The sequence below is a fragment of the Drosophila yakuba genome, chromosome 2L, assembly GCF_016746365.2.
Source record: "Drosophila yakuba strain Tai18E2 chromosome 2L, Prin_Dyak_Tai18E2_2.1, whole genome shotgun sequence".
In the NCBI taxonomy this organism is placed as follows: domain Eukaryota; kingdom Metazoa; phylum Arthropoda; class Insecta; order Diptera; family Drosophilidae; genus Drosophila; species Drosophila yakuba.
Window position 1 is genome coordinate 25,734,630 of NC_052527.2, and position 22,386 is coordinate 25,757,015.

At 38.1% G+C, this 22,386-nt stretch overlaps 1 long non-coding RNA gene across 1 annotated transcript; it reads right to left on the reverse strand.

The window, feature by feature from the left end:
* Positions 1–3,448: 3,448 nt before the first annotated feature.
* LOC120320694 lies at positions 3,449–14,197 on the reverse strand. Its single transcript, XR_005560217.1, has 8 exons — positions 13,920–14,197; positions 13,684–13,836; positions 10,407–10,585; positions 10,171–10,323; positions 7,066–7,244; positions 6,830–6,982; positions 3,726–3,904; positions 3,449–3,642 (listed from the first exon to the last, which is right to left on the reverse strand). It is a non-coding gene; the product is annotated as an uncharacterized LOC120320694 (long non-coding RNA).
* Between the last annotated feature and the right edge of the window lie 8,189 nt (positions 14,198–22,386).

The window sequence follows — 22,386 nt, forward strand, 5'->3', positions numbered from 1 at the left end:
TAAGCAAAAAATAAATTTTAAAAATTAACAAATGTGCTTAAAGCGTTCGCGGCAATCAAGGCCCACTCAATTTTGATCCAAATACTATTTGTCTAAGTCGGCTTCGCGCTTTGAAATTATAGCCGAATATAAAACATTGTAAAAATACGATGAGAAGCCCTTCAAATTTAACTACTGCTTAATTTTTGTCTTATTTACTAAATAATCTTAATTACAATCGAACGTTTTATATATAATACTTTTAACCCACCTTTATAATCACTCATATTTATCACTTTTTATATTAATACCAACTGTTTATATTAAATTAAGCATGTCCCCAGATATATCGTCTCCTTTTAGCTTTTAAATAAATTTTGTATAATGTTTTAGAAAAACAGTAATTTTTGACTCGGCATGACCTTAACCCCTTGAGACCCCTGAACTGAACACCGAAGGGGCCGTTCAATCTAAGAATGTAAATATGGTAATAGGACGGCCATGGTTGGGAGGGCGAAAAGTATCTCAATTCCATCTGAGATAAGTAGGTGTTCGTGATGATATAGTGCAACATTTTCCTTTTCTTGTCAATGTCTATCCTTTTCCGTGTATTTAGACTTAGACTGGTGTTATCCCGTGCCCCTATTTTTTGGCTTGTCCCTTCACGCAAAATATGAACTTCATAATGAGGCAAATCCAAGAGAAGTAGAAAGACCACCATAGTCGACGAGCCCAGCCAGAGAAAATTTTTGCGTGTGCACTTCTCTTGAGTTTAACATCCAGCCAAATTATTCAATAAATGTTCGTTACACTGTAAGCAATGCAGCTTAAATGTGAAAAACTCACAGTAGGATGTCCATTGAGTACAGAGAGGAAATGTCCGACGTTAGCCTCCGGTTCAGTTACAAATTTTAATCAACCTGCACCAGATGTACAATTTTTACGATATGAGACGCGAGTACAACACCCTTCACAAGATATAACCACTGCAAGACATTTTAAACCATATAATACACGTTTGAAGGAATATAAAGAGCGCAAAGCAATTTTCCAAGATAATTCCATAGTAATTCCTAAAAGTCGATTCTCGGTCAGGATGCAAACCTTTTGGAATAATAGGCAGCGCTTAAAATGTTTTAAATTATCGGCCGTTATTCAAAGAGAACAAGATATTCGACCCTTTACACAGATAGAAATATATGGAGATTCTACCAAGCCTTATTGGACAGCGGCGCTAATAAAAGCATCATAGGTGCACGATTAGCCGAGCGGTTAATTTGTGAAAAAGTAAAGTTAAACACCATGTAAGGTGAAGCTCTCACAACGGGCGGCCAACGACAAACTGTTTCAGGTTTCGGATTCCTATTGCCTACAACAAGAGTTGCCAGGATTTTGAGTTTCTTGTTATACCTGCTATTAAAAAGAGTATTTTGTGGAATAGACTTTTGGAAATCTTTTAGAGTTGCTATCTCGACGAAGTTCTCGATTAGTGAAATTAATGAAAGAACTTAATTGTCATCTGCTCTAATTTCACTATCGTCAAATTACATTCAGATATATCGTATTTTCCCGACTCTGACCATTATGGTTTAGGTGAAACTTCTTTAGTCGAACATACAATTGACACAGCCACTTCTAGGTCTATTGAGCAAAGGTTTTATCCGCTGTCACCGGCTAAAAAAAAATTATTGTGCGAGGAGGTAGACCGAATGTTCAAATTAGCATAATTGAAGAAGCATGCCTCTCCTTGGAAAAATTAGATTTTGCAAATTCGTTTAAAGAGCCCGGGACTCGAGCAAAAACAGCCTTTACGATTCACAATCGACCCCATTATCAGTTTACGTTTAATGGATCTAGTCAAGGTGGGACTAACCGTAAATGTCAGCAAAAGTCAATTTTGTTTGCGCAAGGTAGAGTACCTTGGTTATATCCCAGTAATAATAATCCCAGTTAGGTAATTAAGGTTTTTAGGAATCACTAGTTGGTACCAGCGTTTTATATCTCAATATTCCTCAGTGTTGCGTGAAAAATCGTCCGAATGGAATGAATCTGCTCAATCTGCTTTCGAACAGATCAAACGCATGCTCTGTACATTACCACTGCTTATCCATCCCGATCCATTTATAGAACAGTGCGATGCATCCGATGCAAGGTCGTTTCAAAGATTATATGTTGATTTTATAGGACCTTTTCCTCGTACAAAACAAGGAAATCGGCCTTTTCATTATTCTTGACCAATTCTCAAAATTTACATTTCTTAAAGCAAAAAAGTAATTTACGCCACAAGTAGTAATTTCATGCCTAAAGGATAAACTGTTCCCATGCTTTGGAGTGTCGAAATAATTGTTATTAATAATGGAACTCAGTATTAATTCCTCATTACGAAATTGTGTCATCATCAGTCTTTTGGAATGTCTCCATATCTCATAATATTTGGGCAGCCTATGATAACTCATGGTCACGATTGAAATCTGTTATGCAAATTGCAATTGTTAAACGCAAACGTGGAAAGGTGCAACCAAAGCGACTCTCAGACTATCAGGTCCAATATAGGTAAAGATAGGTAAGATTTGCGATCGCGTCCACGTTCCTTTGAGATAGGACAGGAGGTAATAAAAAGAAACTTTGTACTAAGCAAATCGGAAGCAAACTTCAATGTGCAATCAGCACATGTAGGAATAAAAGTTTGAATAAAAAATAAAATAGGTCAAAATATGTGTTTGGGAGAGGTTTTAAAGGGAAAAGAGCTAGAAAATATCCTCTTAAAGGACCTCTGGTAAAAATTCTGCACCCTTTGATTTTCTTTTAGCTCTTATTTTAGCGCCACATGCGGTGTATATTTGAAAGCAGCGGTCAAATAAAAACTTTCGCGACCTAGTACGACTGACCGGTGACCAAACCGAAACTCTCGAAAGACCATAATATAACCACCTCGACCGAAATCATATAACTTCTCGGGATTTGACCACATGGCTGAGCTTTCGGAATTTGACGACGGCGGTTTCAAGAACTCGGTGCATATAAAATGCGTAACAGAAAAGCTAGGCTGAGTTGACGGCCACCTCACGAACTTTTTTTCGAACTGCCACGAATGCGCTGCTGCCTCATCCAATACCAGCACCAATTCCTAGAATTCCCTAAGGGATCCCTAGGGAGTCTCTAGGAATCCTTGAAAAATCCCGGAGAATTTTCCATACAAAACGGTGAGGAACTTCCATACAACAGGCGTTCGTGCCGAGGAAGTCGAAGTTCCCGAGGAATTCCTGGGGAATATCAAAAAATAAGCAAGTTCTTTTCCCGAGAAATTCCCGAGGAATTACCTGAATACATGAGGTATTCCTGGGGAATTCCTGGGGAATATCGAAAAATAAGGAATCCCTATAGTATTCCTCGGGAAATCTTCGGGAAAATCCATAAAAATCTCCCAAAACACGTAAAAAATTGATTTAAATGTTATCAAATTATTAAAATATTTAAATAATATACATGCAAAATTACAAAAATACATACCAATCATACCGGAAAAAAATTTTGGAATGATTTGAAACACTTTTTCCCGTTAAGGCCGTCTATATTGTGGGCGCACAAGAGCGTTTCTGTCAAAACTCCCTCGATTGCCTTCGGAAAATGGTTGCTCTTTAATATATCTGTTATTGCTTCCATCTGAAAGAGAAAAATATAAACACAGAATGAATTTCACGATCACTTAGACTAAAAATACTTTACTTATGTATCATTCTTTTTACCCTGAGCTTATGTTCAGCTCTAAAGCTATGAGGTCCTCTTCCGATGCGACTGGGAACGCCAATTCCACAGCCACATGCTTCGCCTTTCCCCAAAAAAAAACTCCAACAAGGTCGTCATTCCTGCAACGTTGATCGTTGGTCGTTGATGGTTGGTGGTTGACCGGTTTCCATCACAAGATCTTCGTATATTAAATAGAAATGATACTGATATAAAAATGAAAACAGTATAATTTTATTCGGTTCACTTTCCCTCAAGGGAGAAAGGGAGCTTTGGTTGTGGACTCTTCAGAAATTAAAAAAAAAAAACCTATAAAAAATGATATTGTATTTTATCTGTTTTTCTTGTTATATTTCAATTAAATACGTTTTTTTCCGTGTATTTAGACTTAGACTGGTGTTATCCCGTGCCCCTATTTTTTGGCTTGTCCCTTCACGCAAAATATGAACTTCATAATGAGGCAAATCCAAGAGAAGTAGAAAGACCACCATAGTCGACGAGCCCAGCCAGAGAAAATTTTTGCGTGTGCACTTCTCTTGAGTTTAACATCCAGCCAAATTATTCAATAAATGTTCGTTACACTGTAAGCAATGCAGCTTAAATGTGAAAAACTCACAGTAGGATGTCCATTGAGTACAGAGAGGAAATGTCCGACGTTAGCCTCCGGTTCAGTTACAAATTTTAATCAACCTGCACCAGATGTACAATTTTTACGATATGAGACGCGAGTACAACACCCTTCACAAGATATAACCACTGCAAGACATTTTAAACCATATAATACACGTTTGAAGGAATATAAAGAGCGCAAAGCAATTTTCCAAGATAATTCCATAGTAATTCCTAAAAGTCGATTCTCGGTCAGGATGCAAACCTTTTGGAATAATAGGCAGCGCTTAAAATGTTTTAAATTATCGGCCGTTATTCAAAGAGAACAAGATATTCGACCCTTTACACAGATAGAAATATATGGAGATTCTACCAAGCCTTATTGGACAGCGGCGCTAATAAAAGCATCATAGGTGCACGATTAGCCGAGCGGTTAATTTGTGAAAAAGTAAAGTTAAACACCATGTAAGGTGAAGCTCTCACAACGGGCGGCCAACGACAAACTGTTTCAGGTTTCGGATTCCTATTGCCTACAACAAGAGTTGCCAGGATTTTGAGTTTCTTGTTATACCTGCTATTAAAAAGAGTATTTTGTGGAATAGACTTTTGGAAATCTTTTAGAGTTGCTATCTCGACGAAGTTCTCGATTAGTGAAATTAATGAAAGAACTTAATTGTCATCTGCTCTAATTTCACTATCGTCAAATTACATTCAGATATATCGTATTTTCCCGACTCTGACCATTATGGTTTAGGTGAAACTTCTTTAGTCGAACATACAATTGACACAGCCACTTCTAGGTCTATTGAGCAAAGGTTTTATCCGCTGTCACCGGCTAAAAAAAAATTATTGTGCGAGGAGGTAGACCGAATGTTCAAATTAGCATAATTGAAGAAGCATGCCTCTCCTTGGAAAAATTAGATTTTGCAAATTCGTTTAAAGAGCCCGGGACTCGAGCAAAAACAGCCTTTACGATTCACAATCGACCCCATTATCAGTTTACGTTTAATGGATCTAGTCAAGGTGGGACTAACCGTAAATGTCAGCAAAAGTCAATTTTGTTTGCGCAAGGTAGAGTACCTTGGTTATATCCCAGTAATAATAATCCCAGTTAGGTAATTAAGGTTTTTAGGAATCACTAGTTGGTACCAGCGTTTTATATCTCAATATTCCTCAGTGTTGCGTGAAAAATCGTCCGAATGGAATGAATCTGCTCAATCTGCTTTCGAACAGATCAAACGCATGCTCTGTACATTACCACTGCTTATCCATCCCGATCCATTTATAGAACAGTGCGATGCATCCGATGCAAGGTCGTTTCAAAGATTATATGTTGATTTTATAGGACCTTTTCCTCGTACAAAACAAGGAAATCGGCCTTTTCATTATTCTTGACCAATTCTCAAAATTTACATTTCTTAAAGCAAAAAAGTAATTTACGCCACAAGTAGTAATTTCATGCCTAAAGGATAAACTGTTCCCATGCTTTGGAGTGTCGAAATAATTGTTATTAATAATGGAACTCAGTATTAATTCCTCATTACGAAATTGTGTCATCATCAGTCTTTTGGAATGTCTCCATATCTCATAATATTTGGGCAGCCTATGATAACTCATGGTCACGATTGAAATCTGTTATGCAAATTGCAATTGTTAAACGCAAACGTGGAAAGGTGCAACCAAAGCGACTCTCAGACTATCAGGTCCAATATAGGTAAAGATAGGTAAGATTTGCGATCGCGTCCACGTTCCTTTGAGATAGGACAGGAGGTAATAAAAAGAAACTTTGTACTAAGCAAATCGGAAGCAAACTTCAATGTGCAATCAGCACATGTAGGAATAAAAGTTTGAATAAAAAATAAAATAGGTCAAAATATGTGTTTGGTAGAGGTTTTAAAGGGAAAAGAGCTAGAAAATATCCTCTTAAAGGACCTCTGGTAAAAATTCTGCACCCTTTGATTTTCTTTTAGCTCTTATTTTAGCGCCACATGCGGTGTATATTTGCATATAAAATGCGTAACAGAAAAGCTAGGCTGAGTTGACGGCCACCTCACGAACTTTTTTTCGAACTGCCACGAATGCGCTGCTGCCTCATCCAATACCAGCACCAATTCCTAGAATTCCCTAAGGGATCCCTAGGGAGTCTCTAGGAATCCTTGAAAAATCCCGGAGAATTTTCCATACAAAACGGTGAGGAACTTCCATACAACAGGCGTTCGTGCCGAGGAAGTCGAAGTTCCCGAGGAATTCCTGGGGAATATCAAAAAATAAGCAAGTTCTTTTCCCGAGAAATTCCCGAGGAATTACCTGAATACATGAGGTATTCCTGGGGAATTCCTGGGGAATATCGAAAAATAAGGAATCCCTATAGTATTCCTCGGGAAATCTTCGGGAAAATCCATAAAAATCTCCCAAAACACGTAAAAAATTGATTTAAATGTTATCAAATTATTAAAATATTTAAATAATATACATGCAAAATTACAAAAATACATACCAATCATACCGGAAAAAAATTTTGGAATGATTTGAAACACTTTTTCCCGTTAAGGCCGTCTATATTGTGGGCGCACAAGAGCATTTCTGTCAAAACTCCCTCGATTGCCTTCGGAAAATGGTTGCTCTTTAATATATCTGTTATTGCTTCCATCTGAAAGAGAAAAATATAAACACAGAATGAATTTCACGATCACTTAGACTAAAAATACTTTACTTATGTATCGTTCTTTTTACCCTGAGCTTATGTTCAGCTCTAAAGCTATGAGGTCCTCTTCCGATGCGACTGGGAACGCCAATTCCACAGCCACATGCTTCGCCTTTCCCCAAAAAAAAACTCCAACAAGGTCGTCATTCCTGCAACGTTGATCGTTGGTCGTTGATGGTTGGTGGTTGACCGGTTTCCATCACAAGATCTTCGTATATTAAATAGAAATGATACTGATATAAAAATGAAAACAGTATAATTTTATTCGGTTCACTTTCCCTCAAGGGAGAAAGGGAGCTTTGGTTGTGGACTCTTCAGAAATTAAAAAAAAAAAAACCTATAAAAAATGATATTGTATTTTATCTGTTTTTCTTGTTATATTTCAATTAAATACGTTTTTTTCCGTGTATTTAGACTTAGACTGGTGTTATCCCGTGCCCCTATTTTTTGGCTTGTCCCTTCACGCAAAATATGAACTTCATAATGAGGCAAATCCAAGAGAAGTAGAAAGACCACCATAGTCGACGAGCCCAGCCAGAGAAAATTTTTGCGTGTGCACTTCTCTTGAGTTTAACATCCAGCCAAATTATTCAATAAATGTTCGTTACACTGTAAGCAATGCAGCTTAAATGTGAAAAACTCACAGTAGGATGTCCATTGAGTACAGAGAGGAAATGTCCGACGTTAGCCTCCGGTTCAGTTACAAATTTTAATCAACCTGCACCAGATGTACAATTTTTACGATATGAGACGCGAGTACAACACCCTTCACAAGATATAACCACTGCAAGACATTTTAAACCATATAATACACGTTTGAAGGAATATAAAGAGCGCAAAGCAATTTTCCAAGATAATTCCATAGTAATTCCTAAAAGTCGATTCTCGGTCAGGATGCAAACCTTTTGGAATAATAGGCAGCGCTTAAAATGTTTTAAATTATCGGCCGTTATTCAAAGAGAACAAGATATTCGACCCTTTACACAGATAGAAATATATGGAGATTCTACCAAGCCTTATTGGACAGCGGCGCTAATAAAAGCATCATAGGTGCACGATTAGCCGAGCGGTTAATTTGTGAAAAAGTAAAGTTAAACACCATGTAAGGTGAAGCTCTCACAACGGGCGGCCAACGACAAACTGTTTCAGGTTTCGGATTCCTATTGCCTACAACAAGAGTTGCCAGGATTTTGAGTTTCTTGTTATACCTGCTATTAAAAAGAGTATTTTGTGGAATAGACTTTTGGAAATCTTTTAGAGTTGCTATCTCGACGAAGTTCTCGATTAGTGAAATTAATGAAAGAACTTAATTGTCATCTGCTCTAATTTCACTATCGTCAAATTACATTCAGATATATCGTATTTTCCCGACTCTGACCATTATGGTTTAGGTGAAACTTCTTTAGTCGAACATACAATTGACACAGCCACTTCTAGGTCTATTGAGCAAAGGTTTTATTCGCTGTCACCGGCTAAAAAAAAATTATTGTGCGAGGAGGTAGACCGAATGTTCAAATTAGCATAATTGAAGAAGCATGCCTCTCCTTGGAAAAATTAGATTTTGCAAATTCGTTTAAAGAGCCCGGGACTCGAGCAAAAACAGCCTTTACGATTCACAATCGACCCCATTATCAGTTTACGTTTAATGGATCTAGTCAAGGTGGGACTAACCGTAAATGTCAGCAAAAGTCAATTTTGTTTGCGCAAGGTAGAGTACCTTGGTTATATCCCAGTAATAATAATCCCAGTTAGGTAATTAAGGTTTTTAGGAATCACTAGTTGGTACCAGCGTTTTATATCTCAATATTCCTCAGTGTTGCGTGAAAAATCGTCCGAATGGAATGAATCTGCTCAATCTGCTTTCGAACAGATCAAACGCATGCTCTGTACATTACCACTGCTTATCCATCCCGATCCATTTATAGAACAGTGCGATGCATCCGATGCAAGGTCGTTTCAAAGATTATATGTTGATTTTATAGGACCTTTTCCTCGTACAAAACAAGGAAATCGGCCTTTTCATTATTCTTGACCAATTCTCAAAATTTACATTTCTTAAAGCAAAAAAGTAATTTACGCCACAAGTAGTAATTTCATGCCTAAAGGATAAACTGTTCCCATGCTTTGGAGTGCCGAAATAATTGTTATTAATAATGGAACTCAGTATTAATTCCTCATTACGAAATTGTGTCATCATCAGTCTTTTGGAATGTCTCCATATCTCATAATATTTGGGCAGCCTATGATAACTCATGGTCACGATTGAAATCTGTTATGCAAATTGCAATTGTTAAACGCAAACGTGGAAAGGTGCAACCAAAGCGACTCTCAGACTATCAGGTCCAATATAGGTAAAGATAGGTAAGATTTGCGATCGCGTCCACGTTCCTTTGAGATAGGACAGGAGGTAATAAAAAGAAACTTTGTACTAAGCAAATCGGAAGCAAACTTCAATGTGCAATCAGCACATGTAGGAATAAAAGTTTGAATAAAAAATAAAATAGGTCAAAATATGTGTTTGGTAGAGGTTTTAAAGGGAAAAGAGCTAGAAAATATCCTCTTAAAGGACCTCTGGTAAAAATTCTGCACCCTTTGATTTTCTTTTAGCTCTTATTTTAGCGCCACATGCGGTGTATATTTGCATATAAAATGCGTAACAGAAAAGCTAGGCTGAGTTGACGGCCACCTCACGAACTTTTTTTCGAACTGCCACGAATGCGCTGCTGCCTCATCCAATACCAGCACCAATTCCTAGAATTCCCTAAGGGATCCCTAGGGAGTCTCTAGGAATCCTTGAAAAATCCCGGAGAATTTTCCATACAAAACGGTGAGGAACTTCCATACAACAGGCGTTCGTGCCGAGGAAGTCGAAGTTCCCGAGGAATTCCTGGGGAATATCAAAAAATAAGCAAGTTCTTTTCCCGAGAAATTCCCGAGGAATTACCTGAATACATGAGGTATTCCTGGGGAATTCCTGGGGAATATCGAAAAATAAGGAATCCCTATAGTATTCCTCGGGAAATCTTCGGGAAAATCCATAAAAATCTCCCAAAACACGTAAAAAATTGATTTAAATGTTATCAAATTATTAAAATATTTAAATAATATACATGCAAAATTACAAAAATACATACCAATCATACCGGAAAAAAATTTTGGAATGATTTGAAACACTTTTTCCCGTTAAGGCCGTCTATATTGTGGGCGCACAAGAGCATTTCTGTCAAAACTCCCTCGATTGCCTTCGGAAAATGGTTGCTCTTTAATATATCTGTTATTGCTTCCATCTGAAAGAGAAAAATATAAACACAGAATGAATTTCACGATCACTTAGACTAAAAATACTTTACTTATGTATCGTTCTTTTTACCCTGAGCTTATGTTCAGCTCTAAAGCTATGAGGTCCTCTTCCGATGCGACTGGGAACGCCAATTCCACAGCCACATGCTTCGCCTTTCCCCAAAAAAAAACTCCAACAAGGTCGTCATTCCTGCAACGTTGATCGTTGGTCGTTGATGGTTGGTGGTTGACCGGTTTCCATCACAAGATCTTCGTATATTAAATAGAAATGATACTGATATAAAAATGAAAACAGTATAATTTTATTCGGTTCACTTTCCCTCAAGGGAGAAAGGGAGCTTTGGTTGTGGACTCTTCAGAAATTAAAAAAAAAAAACCTATAAAAAATGATATTGTATTTTATCTGTTTTTCTTGTTATATTTCAATTAAATACGTTTTTTTCCGTGTATTTAGACTTAGACTGGTGTTATCCCGTGCCCCTATTTTTTGGCTTGTCCCTTCACGCAAAATATGAACTTCATAATGAGGCAAATCCAAGAGAAGTAGAAAGACCACCATAGTCGACGAGCCCAGCCAGAGAAAATTTTTGCGTGTGCACTTCTCTTGAGTTTAACATCCAGCCAAATTATTCAATAAATGTTCGTTACACTGTAAGCAATGCAGCTTAAATGTGAAAAACTCACAGTAGGATGTCCATTGAGTACAGAGAGGAAATGTCCGACGTTAGCCTCCGGTTCAGTTACAAATTTTAATCAACCTGCACCAGATGTACAATTTTTACGATATGAGACGCGAGTACAACACCCTTCACAAGATATAACCACTGCAAGACATTTTAAACCATATAATACACGTTTGAAGGAATATAAAGAGCGCAAAGCAATTTTCCAAGATAATTCCATAGTAATTCCTAAAAGTCGATTCTCGGTCAGGATGCAAACCTTTTGGAATAATAGGCAGCGCTTAAAATGTTTTAAATTATCGGCCGTTATTCAAAGAGAACAAGATATTCGACCCTTTACACAGATAGAAATATATGGAGATTCTACCAAGCCTTATTGGACAGCGGCGCTAATAAAAGCATCATAGGTGCACGATTAGCCGAGCGGTTAATTTGTGAAAAAGTAAAGTTAAACACCATGTAAGGTGAAGCTCTCACAACGGGCGGCCAACGACAAACTGTTTCAGGTTTCGGATTCCTATTGCCTACAACAAGAGTTGCCAGGATTTTGAGTTTCTTGTTATACCTGCTATTAAAAAGAGTATTTTGTGGAATAGACTTTTGGAAATCTTTTAGAGTTGCTATCTCGACGAAGTTCTCGATTAGTGAAATTAATGAAAGAACTTAATTGTCATCTGCTCTAATTTCACTATCGTCAAATTACATTCAGATATATCGTATTTTCCCGACTCTGACCATTATGGTTTAGGTGAAACTTCTTTAGTCGAACATACAATTGACACAGCCACTTCTAGGTCTATTGAGCAAAGGTTTTATTCGCTGTCACCGGCTAAAAAAAAATTATTGTGCGAGGAGGTAGACCGAATGTTCAAATTAGCATAATTGAAGAAGCATGCCTCTCCTTGGAAAAATTAGATTTTGCAAATTCGTTTAAAGAGCCCGGGACTCGAGCAAAAACAGCCTTTACGATTCACAATCGACCCCATTATCAGTTTACGTTTAATGGATCTAGTCAAGGTGGGACTAACCGTAAATGTCAGCAAAAGTCAATTTTGTTTGCGCAAGGTAGAGTACCTTGGTTATATCCCAGTAATAATAATCCCAGTTAGGTAATTAAGGTTTTTAGGAATCACTAGTTGGTACCAGCGTTTTATATCTCAATATTCCTCAGTGTTGCGTGAAAAATCGTCCGAATGGAATGAATCTGCTCAATCTGCTTTCGAACAGATCAAACGCATGCTCTGTACATTACCACTGCTTATCCATCCCGATCCATTTATAGAACAGTGCGATGCATCCGATGCAAGGTCGTTTCAAAGATTATATGTTGATTTTATAGGACCTTTTCCTCGTACAAAACAAGGAAATCGGCCTTTTCATTATTCTTGACCAATTCTCAAAATTTACATTTCTTAAAGCAAAAAAGTAATTTACGCCACAAGTAGTAATTTCATGCCTAAAGGATAAACTGTTCCCATGCTTTGGAGTGCCGAAATAATTGTTATTAATAATGGAACTCAGTATTAATTCCTCATTACGAAATTGTGTCATCATCAGTCTTTTGGAATGTCTCCATATCTCATAATATTTGGGCAGCCTATGATAACTCATGGTCACGATTGAAATCTGTTATGCAAATTGCAATTGTTAAACGCAAACGTGGAAAGGTGCAACCAAAGCGACTCTCAGACTATCAGGTCCAATATAGGTAAAGATAGGTAAGATTTGCGATCGCGTCCACGTTCCTTTGAGATAGGACAGGAGGTAATAAAAAGAAACTTTGTACTAAGCAAATCGGAAGCAAACTTCAATGTGCAATCAGCACATGTAGGAATAAAAGTTTGAATAAAAAATAAAATAGGTCAAAATATGTGTTTGGTAGAGGTTTTAAAGGGAAAAGAGCTAGAAAATATCCTCTTAAAGGACCTCTGGTAAAAATTCTGCACCCTTTGATTTTCTTTTAGCTCTTATTTTAGCGCCACATGCGGTGTATATTTGAAAGCAGCGGTCAAATAAAAACTTTCGCGACCTAGTACGACTGACCGGTGACCAAACCGAAACTCTCGAAAGACCATAATATAACCACCTCGACCGAAATCATATAACTTCTCGGGATTTGACCACATGGCTGAGCTTTCGGAATTTGACGACGGCGGTTTCAAGAACTCGGTGCATATAAAATGCGTAACAGAAAAGCTAGGCTGAGTTGACGGCCACCTCACGAACTTTTTTTCGAACTGCCACGAATGCGCTGCTGCCTCATCCAATACCAGCACCAATTCCTAGAATTCCCTAAGGGATCCCTAGGGAGTCTCTAGGAATCCTTGAAAAATCCCGGAGAATTTTCCATACAAAACGGTGAGGAACTTCCATACAACAGGCGTTCGTGCCGAGGAAGTCGAAGTTCCCGAGGAATTCCTGGGGAATATCAAAAATAAGCAAGTTCTTTTCCCGAGAAATTCCCGAGGAATTACCTGAATACATGAGGTATTCCTGGGGAATTCCTGGGGAATATCGAAAAATAAGGAATCCCTATAGTATTCCTCGGGAAATCTTCGGGAAAATCCATAAAAATCTCCCAAAACACGTAAAAAATTGATTTAAATGTTATCAAATTATTAAAATATTTAAATAATATACATGCAAAATTACAAAAATACATACCAATCATACCGGAAAAAAATTTTGGAATGATTTGAAACACTTTTTCCCGTTAAGGCCGTCTATATTGTGGGCGCACAAGAGCGTTTCTGTCAAAACTCCCTCGATTGCCTTCGGAAAATGGTTGCGCTTTAATATATCTGTTATTGCTTCCATCTGAAAGAGAAAAATATAAACACAGAATGAATTTCACGATCACTTAGACTAAAAATACTTTACTTATGTATCGTTCTTTTTACCCTGAGCTTATGTTCAGCTCTAAAGCTATGAGGTCCTCTTCCGATGCGACTGGGAACGCCAATTCCACAGCCACATGCTTCGCCTTTCCCCAAAAAAAAACTCCAACAAGGTCGTCATTCCTGCAACGTTGATCGTTGGTCGTTGATGGTTGGTGGTTGACCGGTTTCCATCACAAGATCTTCGTATATTAAATAGAAATGATACTGATATAAAAATGAAAACAGTATAATTTTATTCGGTTCACTTTCCCTCAAGGGAGAAAGGGAGCTTTGGTTGTGGACTCTTCAGAAATTAAAAAAAAAAAACCTATAAAAAATGATATTGTATTTTATCTGTTTTTCTTGTTATATTTCAATTAAATACGTTTTTTTCCGGTCATCGAACCGAGGCAGGTGAATCTTTTTAGGGTACCTAAAACGCCGTCGTTTAAGGTATGCCCGATTCATATTGAAAAATACGCCTACGGACTAAACACCTCCAAATAAAAATTTAAATATAATTAGCAAAAGGAAAAAAGTAGACCCTACGAAAAATGTATAAATGGAACTAGAACTACTTCGCGCTTATATGGCATCGCTACAGCTTTCCTAACCATATTAGTAAACTTAAATATTTCTCAATCGAGTGCCATATTCCTATTTGCAAATAACCAAAGCTAAAGAGGTTACAGGCGCATTGTAAAAGCTACGAATTTTTAAAATACAATTAAATGCAAATGCAAAAGGAAAAGGGTGACGGAAAACGAAACCGATAATTCTGACAAGCGCGTGCCAGGATATTTCCGACCAAAATGATACCGTGTAATTAGAATTACATAGTCAAACAATTAAACACGGACGCTCTGAACTACATACTTCGGAAAAAAAAGTAACAAATATGAACTGCGGACATAGGCAGCGGCAGAGCCACGACAGAATTTGGCTTGACTTCGGTGTTCTAAACTTTGCTAAAAAAGCCTGTGAGATTTGTTTTTGTTTTTTCAACTCTCGCGAGGAAAATTACGGGCGAGGAATTTTGGTACTGAAGGGTACATCCACTCGGAAAATGTATGCACTAAAGTCCAACTATATCGACAATCTCTTCGACATCGCCGGTAGAATGTAGTTCGCATCAACTTTATCACCGCTTTTTTACAATCTATTGAGGGAAATACACCAAATTATCTCTGCATAAGTAACTTTTAAAGCAGGCATATGTAGTTCACTAGCTGTTATATCCTTTAATCTTATTCCCAAAGTGTACAGCATCCCGTCATCTGCAGGCCTGTCGACAACGGAGGAAAGAAGCTGATTTGTAAGTACGGCGTAGCCGAAAGATATGTTTTAATAGTTGATATGATTTATAGTGTTTACTTACTATTCTTGAACAAACCTAACCAAGATAATAAAAGTTGTTAACCAAAAATTATATTCGTTGAACAAAGTTCTAAGAGCGTTGATATTTTGGAATATTTACAATTTAATCGAACTATATCCATATCCATATGAATTATTGGAAACTAATCAAACTTAATAGCGATATGACTGGTTGAAAGGTATGTAACAGGCAGGAAGCGTTTCCGACCATATAAAGTATATATATTCTTATTCAGGATCAATAGCCGAGTCGATCTTGCCATGTCCAACTGTCCGTCTGTCCGTCAGTCCGTTTCTCTGTCCGTCCGAATGAACGTCGAGATCACAGGAACTATAACAGCTAGAAAGTTGAAATTGAGAATGCAGACTCCAGAGAAATAGACGCAGCGCAAGTTGGTTGACTCATGTTGCCACGCCCTCTAACGCCCACAAACTGCTTAAAACTGCACCGCCCACACTTTTGAAAAATGTTTGGAAATTTTCTCACATTTTTGTTAGTTTTGTAAGTATCTCTCGTGTTGCCAAAAAACTTTTTGCCACGCCAACAAACAGCCAAAAACTAGTAAAAGTCTTTCTTTCGCACTTCCAAAAGCTGAGTAACTATAGTGTTCTATCTTGTTAAAATATAGTTTAATTTGTAAAATTAAGCAATAGATTAAGAAAAAAGGAGAAACTCCATTTAATTTTCGCCATGCGCATATAAAAACATAAAGTCTAAATTTTATGGAAATGAATATCTACCGGTTTTGTATAGGAATAAAGAATTTAAATGAATATATTAATATGATAAACTAGGGGCACTTAGGTTACTCACCGTCAACCTTGATATGGGTAGGATCATATAAATTTCCTTATTCAGCAGGTAGGGTGGGCTAAAGAAAAGGAAGAACCATCACACCTTTGTTCTTCTGTTTAGTAAATGAAAATGCATCTTAAGAAAACATGCCACCTGTTTAAGCTGTCCGTATATACCTTACTGTCTACGAGATTTATTCATGCAACGCATATGAGGATGCAGCCCCAACGGCCGGAACCGTTCAATAGACAGAGGAGCTGCCGAATCATCACGAGCAAGTACGTTACAGACTTACAATCCGATCTAGACAGCATGGTACAGCTGTCACGGGTGAATAAAATATTAAGGTATTCCGTTGGGACCAACTGATGTACGTTCGAGGTAATGCAGCACGCGCTGCTTTTGGCACTGCTCAGGATCGGAACGATGGGTGGGTTTCTTAAAGTGAATCACCCGAATTGCTGGCGTCGCATGCAATAATTTTATTGTAATTCGCGCGAGTTACCGCCTCAGCATTCACCCTCAGCGGTTCTCAGAGGTCTAGAGAGCACTTCGCTGCGACCCACTCGAACGTTGGGACATAGGTCCAACAAGCACTTGAAATGCTGAGTCTTTGTATCGGTTAGCACCTAAGACGCTGAATCGATACAAACATCGAGTACCCAGAACCTGTTGTACAGAGGTTTTTTCTGTTGTTAAGTTTGAGAAAAGAAATATAAAGATTCATTCAGATTTTCAACCTCAACTCCAGCGGAGTTCTTTAATACTCCACTCTCAAACCTATGTGGGAGTTAACTCGCGCTATAGGGTATTCGGAAATAAGCGTCCTCAAATCAAAAATAAACAAAACAAATGAAAATACTGGGACGATCGACAGAGGAAACTTTCTAAAACAATGAGATTTAAATTGACTTGAATTGTTACCATTGTTGTTCTTACCTTGACGATTTATTCCGTACAAAACAAATAAATTATTTTAAAAGGTACATAAGTTCAAACTCGCTTTTTAATACGCTATCATATTTTTATTGGGCATGACTCAATGGCATTTTATATTTTCCTCATAATAATAATTCTTTATCATAATTTGCTATTTAATTTGACCAATTTTAGGGTCCTAGGTCCTAACCCAAATCCTATTTATACCCAGACTTTTGAAAAATACGTTGAGATTTTTTATTTTTTTGTTAGTCTTGTAATTTTCTATCGATTTGCCAAAAATCTTTTTGCCACGCCCGCTCTAACGCCCAAAAACCGCCAAGAACTGTCAGTGTCTAAGACTCTCCTTCGCACTTCCATTAGCTGAGTAACGGGTATCAGATAGTCGGGGAACTCGACTATAGCGTTTTCTCTTGTTTAATCTGAATACGTTAGATTCTCTTTACTCGTCGTCTCGGCGAAGTTAGAGAATGTTACTAGAAGGACTCTGCTATGTAAGGGGTAATTAGAGTGTTTTCCTTAGATTTAGAAGACTTGGGACACTCATAGGTAGTCTTGGACTCTTCTGAATTAGATGGTTTGGAGAACTCGTTAGTAACCTTTGATAATCTGGTTTTAAGTGGGGTTTCCGTCTAATTTTCCGGAGGGTTTTCTCCTTCTTCAGGGTTAGATGACCTGGGGCACTCATTGCACATTGGTTCCTCTTGTAAGAAGACGCGGGCAATAAATCTTCCAGTGAAGTTAGAAACCTTAAATTTGGCCTCAGGGAGACAATAGTGCTTCTGAAAGCACGGTGTAAAAATTGTTAGGATTGTTACAAAAAAAACCTTTTCCAAGCACCGATAAGTAGGCAATAATTTTTTTAGCAAATAAAACCAGGTTAATTCGTATATATTTTTGACAAATGGGCAGGCAGACAAATATGTATACTTTATGGAGTCTTATTCTTCTCAATTTTTCTTGTATGGAAAAAACTAATGAAAAATATAAAAATGCACATTAATAATAAATTTAATACTTTATTATTAATTTTACAATGTCTCCTCTAGCAAACTTTGAACAGATTCAAGCAAAGTTAACTTATCACTTTTCTCAAGGTCCCTCTGTCCGGTTATAAGCGGATCGGAGCGTAGAAGGAGTGCCTTCAAAATGTCGGTGTTTGTTGTTGGAGCTTGCTCGGAAAGCTCTCCAAAGATATAATTGTATGCTCCATAATTGCAGATCCATGATTTAACACATTATGAACTGTATCCGGCAAATAGTACCATGAATATTTTTATATCAGTTGCTTGGCAGTTTCTAAAGCGTATTCATTCCATTTATTGGCATTAATTTTGTAGCCCGATGCAATAGTTTAAAGTATAGTGGTACAACGATGGATCAAGTTTTCATCTATTCCTGTAATATCAGATGCCAATTTTGAATTAGAAAAGATTTTTCTAGCGACATTCCCGTCGTTTGATGATCCTCTGGAATCATCCAGCCCCATCTCTGGGCTTGTCAACTATTAATCCCATTATTTCACGAAATTCTTTTTGCATTTTTTGCTTTCTTTCCATTATTTCCAATTTTTTTTTCCTGATCTCTAACCTGCTACATCTTGACGGTGGACTTGTTAGAAATATGTAAAAAGTATTCAATGAACCGTATTTTAGCATGAAGGGGAGAAAGACCAAACTCTAAATGTTCTTTGTTTAAACATTTGTCCAAATCGTTCACTTCTTTTAAGGGGAGGATTACTCAGTTAAGGCATTGCATACCTTTCCATCCACCATAGTCAGTTGTAAACTATGTTCAACGTTTATCTTTCTATTATGAACAAAAATCACTAACCGCTTTAGAAGGTTTATTTTCTCTTTAAAATATTTCTCCTCATTGACAGATTTTGAAATTAGTTCAAGTGGTACGTAGGACGTCACAAAAATGCTTTTGTCATCTAAATCATTATTAGAAAATTTTTGTTTGTATTCACTATGGCCTGTACTACCATCCCCATTTTCCAATTAACACCAAATTTTCAATAGAATCGTTTTTGACTGTTTCCACAACATTAGCATGTAGCTCTAAAATACTCGACGCTGTATTATCTAACAAACTTTGTAATTCGACTTCAGCGTGAGATTCATCTTCAGATATGTTTTCAGGGTATCTCTTTTTCCTTAAATTTTTTATATGTTTATAGCATGGAAAAAAATCAAAAGATATTTTGCTCTTCACAAAGTTTCTAATAGGCCAATATTGGTTCTTAGACATAGCGGTCACCATTAATAGTGAAATTACCTCATCGGGATCTGCTGGCAGATACATTTTTCATTTAACAGTCATTGCGTAACGAAGAAATAGCAGACTCATCTAATTCGGCCAGATGAGCTAACCACCGTCGCTTTGTTCTCGCCGAGGATTCCTCAAAATCAAGTTTTTGACGTACACGATGTGGGTTTTGTACCCTTTGCTGATATTTTTTAGAGATGCTTTTTACTGGAATTGATTTGTTTTGATTCAGCCAATCAGACTTATATTTGAGTACTGACGATTTTTTTCGATCATAGCGTGTCCAATAAACAGTAATTTGTTTAAAAATGTTATCCATACATTGTATATGTTCGATCAATTCAACTATGTAGCCTTTAGTCTTAATTTCATATCGTACAGCAGTGATAATTTCTTGTCTTTTTATACCCGTTACTCGTAGAGTAAAAGGGTATACTAGATTCGTTGAAAAGTATGTAACATGCAGAAGGAGGTGTTTCCGACCATATAAAGTATATATATTCTTTATCAGGATCAATAGCCAATTCGATCTGGCCATGTACGTCTGTCCCTTCGTATGAACGTCGAGATCTCAGGAACTACAAAAGCTAGAAAGTTGAGATTAAGCATACAGACTCCAGAGACATATAAGCAGCGCAAGTTTATCGATTCATGTTGGCACGCCCACTCTAACGCTCTTGTAAATTTCTATCGAAGTGCCAAAAAACTTTTTGCCATGCCCACTCTAACGCCCACAAACCGTCCAAAGCTGACACGCCCACACTTTTAAAAGATGTTTTGATATTTTTTCTTTTTTATATTAGTCTTGTAAATTTCTATCGAAGTGCCAAAAAACTTTTTGCCATGCCCACTCTAACGCCCACAAACCGTCCAAAGCTGACACGCCCACACTTTTAAAAGATGTTTTGATATTTTTTCATTTTTATATTAGGCTTGTAAATTTCTATCGAAGTGCCAAAAAACTTTTTGCCACGCCCACTCTAACGCCCACAAACCGCCCAAAGCTAACAGGATCAATAGCCGAGTCTGGTCATGTCCGTCTGTTCGTCCGTCTGTCCTGTGCTATTCAGGCAGAGAGGACTCTGCCTATTTGTCTGTTTGACTCTTTGTCTGTTAAGAGTAATCGTTATTTTTTATTTTTGTGCGTTTATTTTAATACGCCTGTCAGATAGTCACTTTTCGACTACCATGAGGTGGCTGGCGAGTTGGGTTGTTGCACCGACAGGGCATCTGGAGCGGCTAGGGATCGCAGTGTCGTCAGCAAAGGTGGATGTTAGTCGATCACTCGTGGGAATATCCGCTGTGTGGGGACCTATAGAGTTGGCCCAAGTGCGCTGCCTTGTGGACTCCAGCTTCGATAGGGTAGTTGTCGGATATGGTTGTATTGCACCTCACTGCAAAGGCTCTGTTGTAGAGGAAAGATTCATGGAGTTTATGAGTGTACCCCGGCAAGTGTGTTTTTAATTTTATGCATAAGTCCTTCAAGCCAGACGGAACTTATTGGTCTGTATGATGATGGAATCGTGTGATCCTTTCCGGCCTTAGGAATCATTATAATGATTGATTTTTTCTATGTATTTACTTGGGTGGTAGCCGAGTTTTATGATTCCGTTGAAGAGTTTACAGATAACCTCGCCGCCTGGACCTTGTTTTGGTTTTAGTTCCCTAATGACTATTGTGATCTCATTCGGCTAAAATGAAGTTGGCGTAGGTTCCAAACCGGAGTGGATTTGGGGAAGAACATGTGCATTTCCTGAGGGGTTCGGCTGAAAGACGAGATGTAAGGCAAATGTTTCGGCTCTGTCTTGGTCGCTGCAAGCCCAGCGAGCCTCGTTATTCCTGAGGAATTCGCATCTAGCCTGACCACCGTTCAGTAGCTTGGGGATGCAGCCGTTTTCATCCATATTTAGTATACTTTTTTCCGGACAAACAGTTGTGTTGCCTATGGAAAGGCAGTCGTCAACCATGCCATAGGTTTCCTCGGAGTTACCGGCGACCTTGTCATCTTCTAGGGTTGTATGAAGGAGAAGAAGAAGAAGCGACCTTAGGCTTGGCCAGAATGTAGTTAACACTACTGTTGGGTCACGCAGCCGTCAAAACTGTGCAGTAGACTAATCTCATACTCTTTAATATTGTAAGCCGAAGTAGTCAGTGGTAGCAGTTGCGATGCCCATAGTGCAAACCGCTGTTCTCGCACGCATTCATCTGTGTGGCGCTCATTCCTTGTTCTCTTTGTTATCTATCTACGTTAAGCTTGGGCGCTGCATTTCGGCTGTGTGTCCCGGCAATTGTCTTCTTCGTTTTTCGGCAAAGACTCAACTTGTGCATTCGATATAGCACAATTCGCAAAATAAGCAGTATCGGAAAATAAACAAACTTTCTTCGATTTATTATTATCAGCAACAGCTATTGAAAAAGCTCAATAGCTAAGCATTGGTGACCCCGACGTGATAGTGTTAATTTGCATGCATTAATTAATGCACTTATCCCGTTAATATAAATAATACTAAATTAATATAAATACAAGTGACAAGTGGACAAGTGAGTGGGGATTTCGGTGATAGTGGCTGTGTATAAGCGAGCTAGCATTACATATATTACATTGCTACATATATCGTTACGAGCATTGACTCCGCTTGCATTTTCGGCATTTATTTTGTGCTCATCTTCGCGCTGAACCGAATTAAAAGCGATTTGTTGCTATGCCCGCTGAAAGTGACAAAAACAGGGTGACCTTTTTAAAGCGCAAAGCCAATGCGCCGTTCAACAGGTTGCAGAGGCTACAAACGTCGCTGTCTAATGAGACGCTAAGCGGATACGACGAACCCACTCTTACGGTGAGGCTGGAGCAGATTGATGAGCTGCAAAGTGCCTTCAATGTTCTGCATAAGAACTTGAGGAATTGGATTTCGACGAAATTGGCAGTGAAATGAGCGAGAGTTTCAATGAATTCATCGTTGAATTCAAGGCTAGTGTGCGCGCGGAAATAGCCAAACGCAATGTGCATTTCGCGCCGCACTCAACGCTTGCGGAAGGTGTTGTGCCCCACCAGTGTAGTGGTCCTCAAACGCAGCCGCGGCCGAGGCCGATGCCGTAGCCGCCTGT